Genomic DNA, 12,549 nt, shown 5'->3' with positions numbered 1-12,549 from the left:
GCGCTACGAATGTCCAGTTGCATTTTCTACAGACAGAGTGTTTCAAAACTGCTCAATCAAAAGTATGGTTTAACTCTGTTATCTGAATGCTCAGATCAGAAAGAAGTTTCACAGAATGCTTCTGTGTAGTTTATATTTGAATATATTCCTTTTTCCACTACTACTCTCTTAGCGCTCCAAATGTCCAGTTGCATTTTCTACAGAAAGAGTGTTCAGATCTGCTCAATCAAAAGTATGGTTTACCTCTGTTAGCTGAATGCACAGATCAGAAAGAAGTTTCACCGAATGATTCTGTGTAGTTTATATTTGAAGACATTCCTTTTTCCACTATTACCCTCTTAGCGCTCCGAATCCCCACTTGCATTTTCTACAAAAAGAGTGTTTCATAGCTGCTCAATCAAAAATATGTTTTATCTCTGTTAACTGAATTTACAGATCAGAAATAAGTTTCACAGAATGCATCTGTGTAGTTTTTATTTGAAGATATTCTTTTTCCCAATGTAGGCCTCTTAGCCCTTAGCATGTCCAATTGCAGTTTCTACATAAAGAGTGTTTCAGAACGGATCAATCAAAAGTAAGGTTCAACTCTGTTAGTTGAATGCACAGAACAGAAAGAATTTTCACAGAATGCTACTGTGTAGTTTATATTTGCATATATTCCTTTTTCCACTATTACCCTCTTAGCGCTCCGAATGTCCACTTGCATTTTCTACAGAAAGAGTGTTCAGAACAGCGCAATCAAAAGTATGGTTTAACTCTGTTAGCTTAATGAACATATCAGAAATAAGTTTCACACAATGCTTCTGTGTAGTTTTTATTTGAAGATATTATTTTTCCCAATAGAGGCCTCTTAGCGCTCAGAATGTCCAATTGCAGTTTCTACAGAAAGAGTGTTTCAGAAAGGCTCAATCAAAAGTAAGGTTCAACCCTGTTAGTTGAATGCACAGAACAGAAAGAAGTTTCATACAATGCTTCTGTGTAGTTTATATTTGAACATATTCTTTTTTCCACTATTACCCACTTAGCGCTACGAATGTCCAGTTGCATTTTCTACAGACAGAGTGTTTCAAAACTGCTCAATCAAAAGTATGGTTTAACTCTGTTAGCTGAATGCTCAGATCAGAAAGAAGTTTCACAGAATGCTTCTGTGTAGTTTATATTTGAATATATTCCTTTTTACACTACTACTCTCTTAGCGCTCCAAATGTCCAGTTGCATTTTCTACAGAAAGAGTGTTCAGATCTGCTCAATCCAAAGTATGGTTTAACTCTGTTAGCTGAATGCACAGATCAGAAAAAAGTTTCACAGAATGATTCTGTGTAGTTTATATTTCTAGACATTCCTTTTTCCACTATTACCCTCTTAGCGCTCCGAATCTCCACTTGCATTTTCTACAGAAAGAGTGTTTCAGAACGGCTCAATCAAAACTAAGTTTCAACTCTTTTAGTTGAACAAACAGAACAGAAAGAAGTTTCACACAATTCTTCTGTGTAGTTTTTATTTGTAGACATTCCTTTTCCCAATATAGGCCTCTTAGCGCTCAGAATGTCCAATTGCAGTTTCTACAGAAAGAGTGTTTCAGAACGGCTCAATCAAAAGTAAGGTTCAACTCTGTTAGTTGAATGCACAGAACAGAAAGAAGTTTCATACAATGCTTCTGTGTAGTTTATATTTGAACATATTCTTTTTTCCACTATTACCCACTTAGCGCTACGAATGTCCAGTTGCATTTTCTACAGACAGAGTGTTTCAAAACTGCTCAATCAAAAGTATGGCTTAACTCTGTTAGCTGAATGCACAGATCAGAAAGAAGTTTCACCGAATGATTCTGTGTAGTTTATATTTGAAGACATTCCTATTTCCACTATTACCCTCTTAGCGCTCCGAATCTCCACTTGCATTTTCTACAAAAAGAGTGTTTCATAACTGCTCAATCAAAAATATGTTTTATCTCTGTTAACTGAATTTACAGATCAGAAATAAGTTTCACAGAATGCATCTGTGTAGTTTTTATTTGAAGATATTCTTTTTCCCAATGTAGGCCTCTTAGCGCTTAGCATGTCCAATTGCAGTTTCTACAGAAAGAGTGTTTCAGAACGGCTCAATCAAAAGTAAGGTTCAACTCTGTTAGTTGAATGCACAGAACAGAAAGAATTTTCACTGAATGCTACTGTGTAGTTTATATTTGAATATATTCCTTTTTCCACTATTACCCTCTTAGCGCTCCGAATGTCCACTTGCATTTTCTACAGAAAGAGTGTTCAGAACTGCGCAATCAAAAGTATGGTTTAACTCTGTTAGCTTAATGAACATATCAGAAATAAGTTTCACACAATGCTTCTGTGTAGTTTTTATTTGAAGATATTATTTTTCCCAATATAGGCCTCTTAGCGCTCAGAATGTCCAATTGCAGTTTCTACAGAAAGAGAGTTTCAGAAAGGCTCAATCAAAAGTAAGGTTCAACTCTGTTAGTTGAATGCACAGAACAGAAAGAAGTTTCATACAATGCTTCTGTGTAGTTTATATTTGAACATATTCTTTTTTCCTCTATTACCCACTTAGCGCTACGAATGTCCAGTTGCATTTTCTACAGACAGAGTGTTTCAAAACTGCTCAATCAAAAGTATGGTTTAACTCTGTTAGCTGAATGCTCAGATCAGAATGAAGTTTCACAGAATGCTTCTGTGTAGTTTATATTTGAATATATTACTTTTTCCACTACTACTCTCTTAGCGCTCCAAATGTCCAGTTGTATTTTCTACAGAAAGAGTGTTCAGATCTGCTCAATCAAAAGTATGGTTTAACTCTGTTAGCTGAATGCACAGAACAGAAAGAAGTTTCACAGAATGATTCTGTGTAGTTTATATTTGGAGACATTCGTTTTTCCACTGTTACCCTCTTACCGCTCCGAATCTCCACTTGCATATTCTACAGAAAGAGTGTTTCAGAACGGCTCAATCAAAACTAAGGTTCAACTCTTTTAGTTGAACACACTGAACAGAAAGAAGTTTCAAACAATTCTTCTGTGTAGTGTTTATTTGTAGACATTCCTTTTCCCAATATAGGCCTCTTAGCTCTCAGAATGTCCAATTGCAGTTTCTACAGAAAGAGTGTTTCAGAACGGCTAAATCAAAACTAAGGTTCAACTCTGTTAGTTGAATGCACAGAACAGAAAGAAGTTTCATACAATGCTTCTGTGTAGTTTATATTTGAACATATTCTTTTTTCCACTATTACCCACTTTGCGCTACGAATGTCCAGTTGCATTTTCTACAGACAGAGTGTTTCAAAACTGCTCAATCAAAAGTATGGTTTAACTCTGTTAGCTGAATGCTCAGATCAGAAAGAAGTGTCACAGAATGCTTCTGTGTAGTTTATATTTGAATATATTCCTTTTTCCACTACTACGCTCTTAGCGCTCCAAATGTCCAGTTGCATTTTCTACAGAAAGAGTGTTCAGATCTGCTCAATCAAAAGTATGGTTTAACTCTGTTAGCTGAATGCACAGATCAGAAAGAAGTTTCACCGAATGATTCTGTGTAGTTTATATTTGAAGACATTCCTTTTTCCACTATTACCCTCTTAGCGCTCCGAATCTCCACTTGCATTTTCTACAAAAAGAGTGTTTCATAACTGCTCAATCAAAAATATGTTTTATCTCTGTTAACTGAATTTACAGATCAGAATTAAGTTTCACAGAATGCATCTGTGTAGTTTTTATTTGAAGATATTCTTTTTCCCAATGTAGGCCTCTTAGCCCTTAGCATTTCCAATTGCAGTTTCTACAGAAAGAGTGTTTCAGAACGGCTCAATCAAAAGTAAGGTTCAACTCTGTTAGTTGAATGCACAGAACAGAAAGAATTTTCACAGAATGCTACTGTGTAGTTTATATTTGCATATATTCCTTTTTCCACTATTACCCTCTTAGCGCTCCGAATGTCCACTTGCATTTTCTACAGAAAGAGTGTTCAGAACTGCGCAATCAAAAGTATGGTTTAAATCTGTTAGCTTAATGAACATATCAGAAATAAGTTTCACACAATGCTTCTGTGTAGTTTTTATTTGAAGATATTATTTTTCCCAATATAGGCCTCTTAGCGCTCAGAATGTCCAATTGAATTTTCTACAGAAAGAGTGTTTCAGAAAGGCTCATTCAAAAGTAAGGATCAACTCTGTTAGTTGAATGCACAGAACATAAAGTAGTTTCATACAATGCTTCTGTGTAGTTTATATTTGAACATATTCTTTTTTCCACTATTACCCACTTAGCGCTACGAATGTCCAGTTGCATTTTATACAGACAGAGTGTTTCAACACTGCTCAATCAAAAGTATGGTTTAACTCTGTTAGCTGAATGCTCAGATCAGAAAGAAGTTTCACAGAATGCTTCTGTGTAGTTTATATTTGAATATATTCCTTTTTCCACTACTACTCTCTTAGCGCTCCAAATGTCCAGTTGCATTTTCTACAGAAAGAGTGTTCAGATCTGCTCAATCAAAAGTATGGTTTAACTCTGTTAGCTGAATGCACAGATCAGAAAGAAGTTTCACAGAATGATTCTGTGTAGTTTATATTTGGAGACATTCCTTTTTCCACTATTACCCTCTTAGCGCTCCGAATCTCCACTTGCATTTTCTACAGAAAGAGTGTTTCAGAATGGCTCAATCAAAACTAAGGTTCAACTCTTTTAGTTGAACACACAGAACAGAAAGAAGTTTCACACAATTCTTCTGTGTAGTTTTTATTTGTAGACATTCCTTTTCCCAATATAGGCCTCTTAGCGCTCAGAATGTCCAATTGCAGTTTCTACAGAAAGAGTGTTTCAGAACGGCTCAATCAAATATAAGGTTCAACTCTGTGAGTTGAATGCACAGAACAGAAAGAAGTTTCATACAATGCTTCTGTGTAGTTTATATTTGAACATATTCTTTTTTCCACTATTACCCACTTAGCGCTACGAATGTCCAGTTGCATTTTCTACAGACAGAGTGTTTCAAAACTGCTCAATCAAAAGTATGGTTTAACTCTGATATCTGAATGCTCAGATCAGAAAGAAGTTTCACAGAATGCTTCTGTGTAGTTTATATTTGAATATATTCCTTTTTCCACTACTACGCTCTTAGCGCTCCAAATGTCCAGTTGCATTTTCTACAGAAAGAGTGTTCAGATCTGCTCAATCAAAAGTATGGTTTAACTCTGTTAGCTGAATGCACAGATCAGAAAGAAGTTTCACCGAATGATTCTGTGTAGTTTATATTTGAAGACATTCCTTTTTCCACTATTACCCTCTTAGCGCTCCGAATCTCCACTTGCATTTTCTACAAAAAGATTGTTTCATAACTGCTCAATCAAAAATATGTTTTATCTCTGTTAACTGAATTTACAGATCAGAAATAAGTTTCACAGAATGCATCTGTGTAGTTTTTATTTGAAGATATTCTTTTTCCCAATGTAGGCCTCTTAGCGCTTAGCATGTCCAATTGCAGTTTCTACAGAAAGAGTGTTTCAGAACGGCTCAATCAAAAGTAAGGTTCAACTCTGTTAGTTGAATGCACAGAACAGAAAGAATTTTCACAGAATGCTACTGTGTAGTTTATATTTGCATATATTCCTTTTTCCACTATTACCCTCTTAGCGCTCCGAATGTCCACTTGCATTTTCTACAGAAAGAGTGTTCAGAACTGCGCAATCAAAAGTATGGTTTAAATCTGTTAGCTTAATGAACATATCAGAAATAAGTTTCACACAATGCTTCTGTGTAGTTTTTATTTGAAGATATTATTTTTCCCAATATAGGCCTCTTAGCGCTCAGAATGTCCAATTACAGTTTCTACAGAAAGAGTGTTTCAGAAAGGCTCAATCAAAAGTAAGGTTCAACTCTATTAGTTGAATGCACAGAACAGAAAGAAGTTTCACACAATTCTTCTGTGTAGTTTTTATTTGTAGACATTCCTTTTCCCAATATAGGCCTCTTAGCGCTCAGAATGTCCAATTGCAGTTTCTACAGAAAGAGTGTTTCAGAACGGCTCAATCAAAAGTAAGGTTCAACTCTGTTAGTTGAATGCACAGAACAGAAAGAAGTTTCATACAATGCTTCTGTGTAGTTTATATTTGAACATATTCTTTTTTCCACTATTACCCACTTAGCGCTACGAATGTCCAGTTGCATTTTCTACAGACAGAGTGTTTCAAAACTGCTCAATCAAAAGTATGGTTTAACTCTGTTAGCTGAATGCTCAGATCAGAAAGAAGTTTCACAGAATGCTTCTGTGTAGTTTATATTTGAATATATTCTTTTTTCCACTACTACTCTCTTAGCGCTCCAAATGTCCAGTTGCATTTTCTACAGAAAGAGTGTTCAGATCTGCTCAATCAAAAGTATGGTTTAACTCTGTTATCTGAATGCACAGATCAGAAAGAAGTTTCACCGAATGATTCTGTGTAGTTTATATTTGAAGACATTCCTTTTTCCACTATTACCCTCTTAGCGCTCCGAATCTCCACTTGCATTTTCTACAAAAAGTGTGTTTCATAACTGCTCAATCAAAAATATGTTTTATCTCTGTTAACTGAATTTACAGATCAGAAATATGTTTCACAGAATGCATCTGTGTAGTTTTTATTTGAAGATATTATTTTTCCCAATGTAGGCCTCTTAGCCCTTAGCATGTCCAATTGCAGTTTCTACAGAAAGAGTGTTTCAGAACGGCTCAATCAAAAGTAAGGTTCAACTCTGTTAGTTGAATGCACAGAACAGAAAGAATTTTCACAGAATGCTACTGTGTAGTTTATATTTGCATATATTCCTTTTTCCACTATTACCCTCTTAGCGCTCCGAATGTCCACTTGCATTTTCTACAGAAAGAGTGTTCAGAACTGCGCAATCAAAAGTATGGTTTAAATCTGTTAGCTTAATGAACATATCAGAAATAAGTTTCACACAATGCTTCTGTGTAGTTTTTATTTGAAGATATTATTTTTCCCAATATAGGCCTCTTAGCGCTCAGAATGTCCAATTACAGTTTCTACAGAAAGAGTGTTTCAGAAAGGCTCAATCAAAAGTAAGGTTCAACTCTGTTAGTTGAATGCACAGAACATAAAGAAGTTTCATACAATGCTTCTGTGTAGTTTATATTTGAACATATTCTTTTTTCCACTATTACCCACTTAGCGCTACGAATGTCCAGTTGCATTTTCTACAGACAGAGTGTTTCAACACTGCTCAATCAAATGTATGGTTTAACTCTGTTAGCTGAATGCTCAGATCAGAAAGAAGTTTCACAGAATGCTTCTGTGTAGTTTATATTTGAATATATTCCTTTTTACACTACTACTCTCTTAGCGCTCCAAATGTCCAGTTGCATTTTCTACAGAAAGAGTGTTCAGATCTGCTCAATCAAAAGTATGGTTTAACTCTGTTAGCTGAATGCACAGATCAGAAAGAAGTTTCACAGAATGATTCTGTGTAGTTTATATTTGGAGACATTCCTATTTCCACTATTACCCTCTTAGCGCTCCGAATCTCCACTTGCATTTTCTACAGAAAGACTGTTTCAGAACGGCTCAATCAAAACTAAGGTTCAACTCTTTTAGTTGAACACAGAGAACAGAAAGAAGTTTCACACAATTCTTCTGTGTAGTTTTTATTTGTAGACATTCCTTTTCCCAATATAGGCCTCTTAGCGCTCAGAATGTCCAATTGCAGTTTCTACAGAAAGAGTGTTTCAGAACGGCTCAATCAAAAGTAAGGTTCAACTCTGTTAGTTGAATGCACAGAACAGAAAGAAGTTTCATACAATGCTTCTGTGTAGTTTATATTTGAACATATTCTTTTTTCCACTATTACCCACTTAGCGCTACGAATGTCCAGTTGCATTTTCTACAGACAGAGTGTTTCAAAACTGCTCAATCAAAAGTATGGTTTAACTCTGTTAGCTGAATGCTCAGATCAGAAAGAAGTTTCACAGAATGCTTCTGTGTAGTTTATATTTGAATATATTCCTTTTTCCACTACTACGCTCTTAGCGCTCCAAATGTCCAGTTGCATTTTCTACAGAAAGAGTGTTCAGATCTGCTCATTCAAAAGTATGGTTTAACTCTGTTAGCTGAATGCTCAGATCAGAATGAAGTTTCACAGAATGCTTCTGTGTAGTTTATATTTGAATATATTCCTTTTTCCACTACTACTCTCTTAGCGCTCCAAATGTCCAGTTGCATTTTCTACAGAAAGAATGTTCAGATCTGCTCAATCAAAAGTATGGTTTAACTCTGTTAGCTGAATGCACAGATCAGAAAGAAGTTTCTCAGAATGATTCTGTGTAGTTTATATTTGGAGACATTCCTTTTTCCACTATTACCCTCTTAGCGCTCCGAATCTCCACTTGCATTTTCTACAGAAAGACTGTTTCAGAACGGCTCAATCAAAACTAAGGTTCAACCCTTTTAGTTGAACACAGAGAACAGAAAGAAGTTTCACACAATTCTTCTGTGTAGTTTTTATTTGTAGACATTCCTTTTCCCAATATAGGCCTCTTAGCACTCAGAATGTCCAATTGCAGTTTCTACAGAAAGAGTGTTTCAGAACGGCTCAATCAAAAGTAAGGTTCAACTCTGTTAGTTGAATGCACAGAACAGAAAGAAGTTTCATACAATGCTTCTGTGTAGTTTATATTTGAACATATTCTTTTTTCCACTATTACCCACTTTGCGCTACGAATGTCCAGTTGCATTTTCTACAGACAGAGTGTTTCAAAACTGCTCAATCAAAAGTATGGTTTAACTCTGTTAGCTGAATGCTCAGATCAGAAAGAAGTTTCACAGAATGCTTCTGTGTAGTTTATATTTGAATATATTCCTTTTTCCACTACTACGCTCTTAGCGCTCCAAATGTCCAGTTGCATTTTCTACAGAAAGAGTGTTCAGATCTGCTCAATCAAAAGTATGGTTTAACTCTGTTAGCTGAATGCACAGATCAGAAAGAAGTTTCACCGAATGATTCTGTGTAGTTTATATTTGAAGACATTCCTTTTTCCACTATTACCCTCTTAGCGCTCCAAATGTCCAGTTGCATTTTCTACAGAAAGAGTGTTCAGATCTGCTCAATCAAAAGTATGGTTTAACTCTGTTAGCTGAATGCACAGATCAGAAATAAGTTTCACAGAATGCATCTGTGTAGTTTTTATTTGAAGATATTCTTTTTCCCAATGTAGGCCTCTTAGCCCTTAGCATGTCCAATTGCAGTTTCTACAGAAAGAGTGTTTCAGAACGGCTCAATCAAAAGTAAGGTTCAACTCTGTTAGTTGAATGCACAGAACAGAAAGAATTTTCACAGAATGCTACTGTGTAGTTTATATTTGCATATATTCCTTTTTCCACTATTACCCTCTTAGCGCTCCGAATGTCCACTTGCATTTTCTACAGAAAGAGTGTTCAGAACTGCGCAATCAAAAGTATGGTTTAACTCTGTTAGCTTAATGAACATATCAGAAATAAGTTTCACACAGTGCTTCTGTGTAGTTTTTATTTGAAGATATTATTTTTCCCAATATAAGCCTCTTAGCGCTCAGAATGTCCAATTACAATTTCTACAGAAAGAGTGTTTCAGAAAGGCTCAATCAAAAGTAAGGTTCAACTCTGTTAGTTGAATGCACAGAACAGAAAGTAGTTTCATACAATGCTTCTGTGTAGTTTATATTTGAACATATTCTTTTTTCCACTATTACCCACTTAGCGCTACGAATGTCCAGTTGCATTTTCTACAGACAGAGTGTTTCAAAACTGCTCAATCAAAAGTATGGTTTAACTCTGTTAGCTGAATGCTCAGATCACAAAGAAGTTTCACAGAATGCTTCTGTGTAGTTTATATTTGAATATATTCCTTTTTCCACTACTACTCTCTTAGCGCTCCAAATGTCCAGTTGCATTTTCTACAGAAAGAGTGTTCAGATCTGCTCAATCAAAAGTATGGTTTAACTCTGTTACCTGAATGCACAGATCAGAAAGAAGTTTCACAGAATGATTCTGTGTAGTTTATATTTGGAGACATTCCTTTTTCCACTATTACCCTCTTAGCGCTCCGAATCTCCACTTGCATTTTCTACAGAAAGAGTGTTTCAGAACGGCTCAATCAAAACTAAGGTTCAACTCTTTTAGTTGAACGCACAGAACAGAAAGAAGTTTCACACAATTCTTCTGTGTAGTTTTTATTTGTAGACATTCCTTTTCCCAATATAGGCCTCTTAGCGCTCAGAATGTCCAATTGCAGTTTCTAGAGAAAGAGTGTTTCAGAACGGCTCAATCAAAAGTAAGGTTCAACTCTGTTAGTTGAATGCACAGAACAGAAAGAATTTTCACTGAATGCTACTGTGTAGTTTATATTTGAATATATTCCTTTTTCCACTATTACCCTCTTAGCGCTCCGAATGTCCACTTGCATTTTCTACAAAAAGAGTGTTCAGAACTGCGCAATCAAAAGTATGGTTTAACCCTGTTAGCTTAATGAACATATCAGAAATAAGTTTCACACAATTCTTCTGTGTAGTTTTTATTTGAAGATATTATTTTTCCCAATATAGGCCTCTTAGCGCTCAGAATGTCCAATTGCAGTTTCTACAGAAAGAGTGTTTCAGAAAGGCTCAATCAAAAGTAAGGTTCAACTCTGTTAGTTGAATACACAGAACAGAAAGAAGTTTCATACAATGCTTCTGTGTAGTTTATATTTGAACATATTCTTTTTTCCACTATTACCCACTTAGCGCTACGAATGTCCAGTTGCATTTTCTACAGACAGAGTGTTTCAAAACTGCGCAATCAAAAGTATGGTTTAACTCTGTTAGCTGAATGCTCAGATCAGAAAGAAGTTTCACAGAATGCTTCTGTGTAGTTTATATTTGAATATATTCCTTTTTCCGCTACTACGCTCTTAGCGCTCCAAATGTCCATTTGCATTTTCTACAGAAAGAGTGTTCAGATCTGCTCAATCAAAAGTATGGTTTAACTCTGTTAGCTGAATGCACAGATCAGAAAGAAGTTTCACCGAATGATTCTGTGTAGTTTATATTTGAAGACATTCCTTTTTCCACTATTACCCTCTTAGCGCTCCGAATCTCCACTTGCATTTTCTACAAAAAGAGTGTTTCATAACTGCTGAATCAAAAATATGTTTTATCTCTGTTAACTGAATATACAGATCAGAAATAAGTTTCACAGAATGCATCTGTGTAGTTTTTATTTGAAGATATTCTTTTTCCCAATATAGGCCTCTTAGCGCTTAGCATGTCCAATTGCAGTTTCTACAGAAAGAGTGTTTCAGAACGGCTCAATCAAAGTAAGGTTCAACTCTGTTAGTTGAATGCACAGAACAGAAAGAATTTTCACAGAATGCTACTGTGTAGTTTATATTTGAATATATTCCTTTTTCCACTATTACCCTCTTAGCGCTCCGAATGTCCACTTGCCTTTTCTACAGAAAGAGTGTTCAGAACTGCGCAATCAAAAGTATGGTTTAACTCGGTTAGCTTAATGAACATATCAGTAATAAGTTTCACACAATGCTTCTGTGTAGTTTTTATTTGAAGATATTATTTTTCCCAATATAGGCCTCTTAGCGCTCAGAATGTCCAATTGCAGTTTCTACAGAAAGAGTGTTTCAGAAAGGCACAATCAAAAGTAAGGTTCAACTCTGTTAGTTGAATGCACAGATCAGAAAGTAGTTTCATACAATGCTTCTGTGTAGTTTATATTTGAACATATTCTTATTTCCACTATTACCCACTTAGCGCTACGAATGTCCAGTTGCATTTTCTACAGACAGAGTGTTTCAAAACTGCTCAATCAAAAGTATGGTTTAACTCTGTTAGCTGAATGCTCAGATCAGAAAGAAGTTTCACAGAATGCTTCTGTGTAGTTTATATTTGAATATATTCCTTTTTCCACTACTACTCTCTTAGCGCTCCAAATGTCCAGTTGCATTTTCTACAGAAAGAGTGTTCAGATCTGCTCAATCAAAAGTATGGTTTAACTCTGTTAGCTGAATGCACAGATCAGAAAGAAGTTTCACAGAATGATTCTGTGTAGTTTATATTTGGAGACATTCCTTTTTCCACTATTACCCTCTTAGCGCTCCGAATCTCCACTTGCATTTTCTACAGAAAGAGTGTTTCAGAACGGCTCAATCAAAACTAAGGTTCAACTCTTTTAGTTGAACAAACAGAACAGAAAGAAGTTTCACACAATTCTTCTGTGTAGTTTTTATTTGTAGACATTCTTTTTCCCAATATAGGCCTCTTAGCGCTCAGAATGTCCAATTGCAGTTTCTACAGAAAGAGTGTTTCAGAACGGCTCAATCAAATGTAAGGTTCAACTCTGTTAGTTGAATGCACAGAACATAAAGAAGTTTCATACAATGCTTCTGTGTAGTTTATATTTGAACATATTCTTTTTTCCACTATTACCCACTTAGCGCTACGAATGTCCAGTTGCATTTCCTACAGACAGAGTGTTTCAAACTGCTCAATCAAAAGTATGGTTTAACTCTGTTGGCTGAATGCT

This window comes from Symphalangus syndactylus, chromosome 6 (assembly GCF_028878055.3).
Source record: "Symphalangus syndactylus isolate Jambi chromosome 6, NHGRI_mSymSyn1-v2.1_pri, whole genome shotgun sequence".
Lineage (NCBI taxonomy): Eukaryota > Metazoa > Chordata > Mammalia > Primates > Hylobatidae > Symphalangus > Symphalangus syndactylus.
Note: the sequence above shows the minus strand (reverse complement) of the source record.